We start from the raw sequence: 7,342 nt of genomic DNA on the forward strand, positions 1-7,342 counted from the left end.
ACCCTTCCGTGTTACTGTTGTGGGCTGCACACATGAACATATAGCGGGTGACAAACTCTTCAATCTCTCACTACCTCCTCAAGTACGTGATGAAATGTGAACCAATGGGCAAACTGAACATCCATTCAGAAGACGCCTCGCGCTTGGGGTTGCAACATCTCGACGAAGTAAAGCTGAAACTCATCGCCGCGAGCCTCCTATCAAAACCAACCTCTCCAATAGAGGCCGCGCTAAACTGCATGCAGATTACCAACAATCACAAGGAGCGAGACCGTTCACTATGTCGACTCCTCGCCACCATCTCTAAGACAACGCATCATCTCGCGAAACAACAACGTCACCCTGCACCCGGTTGACATATACTGCGGGAGATCGAGTGCCATCGAGGATAGCACGTTCTACGATTACCATAGGCAATATGTGATCCGAAAGCCCAATGAAACGCAACGTGGAATGGTCGATCTTGACCTCTTAGGCAACAGGATCGCAAAATGTGAGCGAGTAGTCAGATTCACTGACTACCACCCTGGACATCAACCAGAGGGTACTTCTACAACGTGCTCTTGCGAAAACTCAGCTTCAGGAATGAAACGGAGCTCATATCACTTGCCAACACAGCTGGATCCTACTTTGTCGAATGCCAAATGCGCGGCCTCATATTGAGCAACGAGGACCTTGAGATGTATGTGATCGAATACGCAAAGGAACTTGCTAGCGACTGACCACACAGACCAGTTGATCAATATGATATTGCAAAAGGTTGCGATCATCCGAGACTGCCCGATGGAAGTGCCTAACATCGACCAGAAAACCATCGAAGGGCCAACACGTGCGAGGATGTTGGAAAAAATGGCCGAGTTTCGCACCGTTGCCAATGTCGCATTGACAGTAGAACAACAAAGAGTCTTCGAAAGCCTGGCTTCAACAAGCTCGGGGCTACGCGTTGTCTGTGGAACACCAGGTAGCGGCAAAAGCTTCTTGATACGGTACTATGTTTCGCATCTGGTAGCGCAAAACAAAACGGCAATACTCTGTGCATCAACAGGGGTGGCTGCGACGCGGCTGAGCGGGATTGCAACCATTGTACACTACCAATTCAAGATCCCTATGCGCGGCAGTCAGTACCCACTGAACATCCATGAGACGGATGAGCGACACCTTGCAATCAAGGAAGCCAATGCGATCATCATTGACGAGATGTCCATGCTAACAAGGATGAGTTTTGATCTCGTGGTAAGACAAATCGTCAATGTGACTAATGGCACATTGCATGAGCCATTCAGAAACAAAATGCTCATAATTTTTGGTGACCTGGCGCAATTACTGCCAGTTTGCAAACACCGCGAGGATCTCTGCGAGCCGTGCCACATCACGTCCTCCGTGCACTGGGTTCAAGCGAAAATGTACGACATGCAACTCTCGGTGCGGCATGCATGAGACATGCCATTCCTGGCATTCTTGCATACCATAAGACTCAGGACGCCCACAACTGACGAGATTTCCGACTATTTGGGGCAGTGCATTGTCGACAAGGAAGGTGCATGCCACTTCATCGATGCCGAAACAACCATCATTTGCACGCACAGAGTCGATGTCGCTACCTTCAACGATGAGCTTGTGGAGAAATTCAACACTCCCGAGATGATTGTGCATGTTCAAATACATAGTAACGCCGCGAGCGAACCAGCTCTCAAAGAATGGTTGGAGGACAAAAGCTTCAACGAGATAGGAAAAATTTGCATGGGGGCGAAGGCAATGATAACGGAAAACATCGACCTCGCAATAGGTGCCGTAAATGGAGCAATGTGCAAAATCAAGAGCATCAATGCAACTAGCAGGGGAGAAATCAACGGTATCACTGTCGTCGTGGACACAACAGCGGCCGTGCTCACATTACGACGCTCGAAGCATCAGCGAAAGGCAATAAATGCAAAATGGTTCCACAAGTCCACATTTCCACTAACCCTAGCATACGCTATCACGGGACACAAATCCTAAGGCGCAACCATATCCAACAAAGCGCTGCTCATATTTCGAGGAGTGTTTGCCCCTGGCCTAGCATACGTGATGTTGTCTAGAGTGACTGAGAGAACGAGGCTGTGCATACTACATTGCCCACATCCAGACATATTTAGACCAATTCCATGAGAGTTCTCACAGCCGACAACACAACCACGCGCATAAAGGTATTCACTACCAGAGATTGAAAAAGGTAGAGGCAAGTCATGAATATGTTACGTCAAACATGCGTGCAAGGAAAATGGTTTTAATATCTTGTTTGTTGTCGAGAACAGGTGCAGAGAATCAGAAAGCTCGGGACATTGCAGCATAAGACATGGACACAGACAAGGTAAATTCCACCAGCATGAAAGAATCTTTTTTTCTTGAAGATTTAAAAAGACAGCTCATTTGAAAAGACGGTGTAATAAGTCGTGCCTGCAAGCAGCTATTTGAGCTATACAAAAGCAACGCGAAGGCAACAAAACCTCCACTAGCAAAGAGGAGTTCTTCCTAACCACAAAGCAATTCCGGCTAGCAAACAATGCAGGAGAACGTCCGGGAGCTTACATCAATGGCTTCAACACGTATGCGGAACTACGCGACTTCATTGACAACTGCAATAGGCGTTTGCCAGCTAAAAGAGAGCCGGGAGGCTTGAGATTCGCAAATGGTACGTAATGCTTCCGAAAATTAAAAAAAACTGCAACAATTGAGAAAATGAATGAACGAGTTGCAAGAACAACAAACTCATCATGGATTGCACTTCTCCTGCAGGACTCCTCAAAGAGATCCTTGTCGAGCTTGACATTGAGTTCGATGAGACCGATAGGATGATGGAAATTTTGGAGGGGCAGAAGCTACTAGACACGAAGACGAAAGGGATCACAGCGTATGCGTGCGAGCTGCTGCATTACGGATACAGCGTATCCTTGGAGTTGCTGAGGGACACGACGCGCGATCAAGGAACACTATACTCAAACAATTCATGGAACAATTTGGAGGGACGCACGACGCGACGCACCCGGTGATGACAATGGAGAAGCTTACGTATATTTTCGACAAGGACTTATACGAGGAGCGCTTCGGTATTGGAAACGATCCTTTAACGCCAACAAAGAAAAACCAGGGCAAGTAAATAAATGCATTCTATTATGGACCTCAAATGAAAAAAAAAAGACCAAAAACCTCGATGACTAACGTAATTGTCAATGTTTACACAGGTACGACATTGAAAGACGCGAGCCTCCAGATGAAGGAGGAGCCTCCACTGAAGCGCCCGCGCAAGGGATTCGTGCGAGCCTCGTCGTCTACTGCATCACGTGCAAGCCCAACAATAGAAAATACATAGGGAGCACGACGGACCTGCCGCGGAGGATCAAACAGCACAATAAAAAACCACCAGCGAAAATGAAAGAGGACTTGCAGCGTTACAAGCCCTTCAAAGAAAATTTCGAAATCAAAGTTTTGGAAACAACAGACACTGTAGACAAAGCACGAACTTTAGAGCAGTACTACATAAGGAGCCACAACACAGTAGGTCCATTAGGTTACAACACGCTCGAGGGCCATCCGGCTAGAGCGCAGAAGTACTATTTCCTAAAGCGTAGGAACATACCCAAAAAATAAACATTTGTGCCTTCGAAAAAAGGGATCCAATGAAGTTGCAAATGGTGCTGGAACTTTTGTCGTACATGCAATGTAGCTTTGGGTTTGGATTATTCCTGTCACGGTTGCATGCTTCTGTCTCAATTTGGTTTTCATTTATTATTTATACATTTCTGAAATACATCTCCCCATCATTCGCTCGAAGCGGAATGACAATAGATTTGCTTACAGTGCAAAGAATAGGAATTTGTCTTCCTCCGAAAAAAAGAAAAACTACGTTTTACTGTCGACATGAACAACATCAAGTGCAAGCAGGACTGGATGATAACGAAATCTCTAGAAAAGGTTGCATGCAATTGAACATCAATCTTCTGCATCATTTCTGACAATGTCACTCATGTGAACCTCAACAAGATAGCAAAAGATAGAAGTATTCATTAAGAGCCCAGCTGGCCAAGCAATCTAGTTTTTCCTTATTCCGTTTTATGCTCTTTAATGGAACTTATCATAGTTTTTTGGTTGTGCTTAGGGAGCTTAGGCTCTCAACATCATTAACCCTAAACTTTATGATGCATGGAAAAAGGATTCGTTGTTAAATTTGGACCACTTAATACTCTTGATTGTTTAAAGGTTTGGATTCATTTTGTCATTTTTGGGTGAGAGTCCACCTTATGTAAATAAATAAAATGAGGAGAGAACCAATCATGATCATTAAGGAATTTCTCCTTTTTGTTGGGATATTTATGATTTCAAAATAATGATGATTGTTTATTTCTAATATTGTGAGATTAACTTACATTTTTGTTACTAATATCATAGGAGTGAAAGTTGTTGTGGAAGAGACCACAATTTATGTATTTTATACTTTTTCACCTATGGATATTATCGTGTGTCATGTAGAAATAATTGAGAATTGGGGATTACATTGCCATGGGATTGGAATTTTCTAGTGAAAAAAAGCTTGCTGGATGAAAACATCATAAGGTGGCTAGAAATAGCATGTCTCAGACACATGCTAGTTGAGTAGTAAGGCACTAATATCTAGAGTCTTTAGTAATTTTCCAATCCAAAGAGGTGATTTTTAGACTCTATAGTATCTTTACTTTATACAATGCACAATAAAGTCAAAGATTTTGATTTCTAAATCTAGATATTGTGTTTTATTTTTATGCTACATAGCTAAGATAGCATTCCACCTTACCATGCTTTCACCCTGCTACTTACATGCAAGTAATGCACTTCTTGACTTCCCCCCTAGCTTTGAGATGTGTGAAGATGGTATACCTACATGGTACCATATCTCAAAGGATCACTTAAGGTGTGGCATAATCGTGATTGCAACAATATTGGATGATCGGATGGTGGTATGATCCTTATTTTCCCATTAGTGATAGGAAATACTTTATTTTAGTTCTATACTTTTTAAGAATTTAAGCATGGATTCTCTTTATCTATGTGACTATTGTATAATTTTCCTATGAATGAGAATGCATTACATAGATGGAATGATATGTTTGCATTGGAGTGGATCATTGCATGTTGTTTTAGATAAAATTCTACATGGTTACGTAAACAAGAAAGAGAAGATATGTTGTTTAGAAATCTCCTTCCTTTGAATCATTGTGCGATGTAAGAGGCAAAATGTATTTGATATACCTTCCTCCATGTTGCAAATGATTCCTCAGTGCTTGTGTTTATGATGCAATTATGCCATACACCTCCAATATTTAGTGTACACATTAAACGTACCTTTGAGAAGTTGAATATACAAAAATGAGTAACTTGTGGACTCATTTATCAGGCTTGAGGTACAGAAGAAGCAAGGAGCATGATCCACCAAGCATTTCCAATAAGCATTAAGGGATCCACTAGTTTTATCGAATGTATTTTGATCCTCTAGGTGGCTTATGAATGGACATGGGATACGATATTGTACCTCTCATCAAAGAATTCTTGACAAATGGGCATATATGCTTCTCTTTTGATAATGATACTTTGATTGTGGGTAGTGTTGTCAAGACACTTGTGTAAGTTGCTAGTTCCAAGAGAGCTTGATTTGATCTTGTTGATTAGGATGGTAATGAGTATACTATTTAGTCTTTCAAACACCCATATGATTCATGTATATATGCATTGATGTGATATTTCATAAATAATAGAATCAATAAATGATATTTATTGGAATATGAAGTAAAATTCTACTATTATCCATGTAGAAGTCATTTGCCATGCTTTAGGATGAATAGCATTCAGTAGCTTCTTATGTGAAATTCAATTATGATACACATTATTCAAGAAGATAGGTATAGATCATGATGTTCTTAATGATATGGTCTAAGAAGATTTGAGGACACTACTTGCATTGTGAATTGTGGCTGATAGTTTGCTGTGATTTTTGTTTTGCATCTATCTTTGATAGGATATGCATCAAACATTGCACTCAATATGTGTAGTCTAGTAAGAGATTGCTTTACATTACAAAATGAAAATTCAATTGTTAATTGTGAATTTTTAGCTATTGTTATGATTATCATTATATGTGGTCTAATGTGCAGATAGATATTGTTTTATCTACTTTGGCATAATAGACTTAAATCAATTCAATAAAAATATATTCTTGAGGCAATACTGAGGGTTAGGGGTACCTGTAGCTTTTCTCATACCTCTCGGGAGATGAAATTGTGGCTCACTCTTGGGTCCTGCTTTGATGTGCATGCACAGTACCTGTATCTGAACAAGCCACCTAGATGGCTCTATTGTTAGCTCATCCGTTAGTTGCATTTGTTCAATCGTTGCTTGAAGCAGGGTCATTTGTCTATGCTATTGGATCTTAGCATTACAGATTCTGGCTTCCTCGATGGACTAGCGCTTCATCCTAGCCACCTCTGCCTTAAGTTCTTTTTCTCTATACACGACTTGAAGGGTGGAGATAGTGAGTGGTCCATAGTATCTTTTCAACTTACTTCCATTTAGGTAGCCATCCATTTTTGTTCCATCAAGGGTGGCTATTTAGCACGGAGTGATCTCAACTATGCGGTAGGGACCCATACCTTGGTATTTAAGCTTACATTTGGTGTTGCAGACACTGTACAGGAGTGCCAAGTCTCCTTTTGCCAGGTCCTTGTTCTTGAGGCTGCACTCGAACCACTTTTTATGTTGGGCCTTTTCTACTCAGAGAGAGTAGGCTGCTCGCAACCTTGTCTCTTCTAGCTTTTCGAGGTCGACTAGCCTTTTGGCTAGCGCATTTTCCACAAGTCTTTCTTTTACGGCAAGGTAGAGGCTAGACACTACATACTCCATTGGCATTACTGCCTCTACCCCAAAGGCTAACTTGAAGGGGGTGCAATGCATTGCCACTTTGTAGGAGGTCTTGTAGACCCATAACGCTGCTATGAGCTTATGCACCCAATCGGTATGACTGGCTTCTACCATACATGTGATAATCTTATAGCAACTTTTGTTGGAGCTTTTGGCCAAGCCACTTGCTCTGGGGTAGTATGGCGTTGACTTCCTATGAATGATCATAAACTCGCTCGTTAGGATTGCTATGGTTTCATTGAGGAAGTGAGTTCCTTGGTCACTGACTAACTCCAATGGGCATCCAAACCACGTGATGACTTGTTCATATAAGAACTTGGTGGTGGATCTTGCATTAGCCTTTACTGTCGTGGCTCTTCCTTCCACCCACTTGGTGAAGTAGTCGGTGGCTAGGATGATGTATCGTGCCTCGGTCCCC

The sequence above is a fragment of the Dipteris shenzhenensis genome, chromosome 33 (assembly GCF_047967505.1).
Source record: "Dipteris shenzhenensis isolate YYH24624 ecotype China chromosome 33, Dip_SZ_1.0, whole genome shotgun sequence".
NCBI lineage: Eukaryota > Viridiplantae > Streptophyta > Polypodiopsida > Gleicheniales > Dipteridaceae > Dipteris > Dipteris shenzhenensis.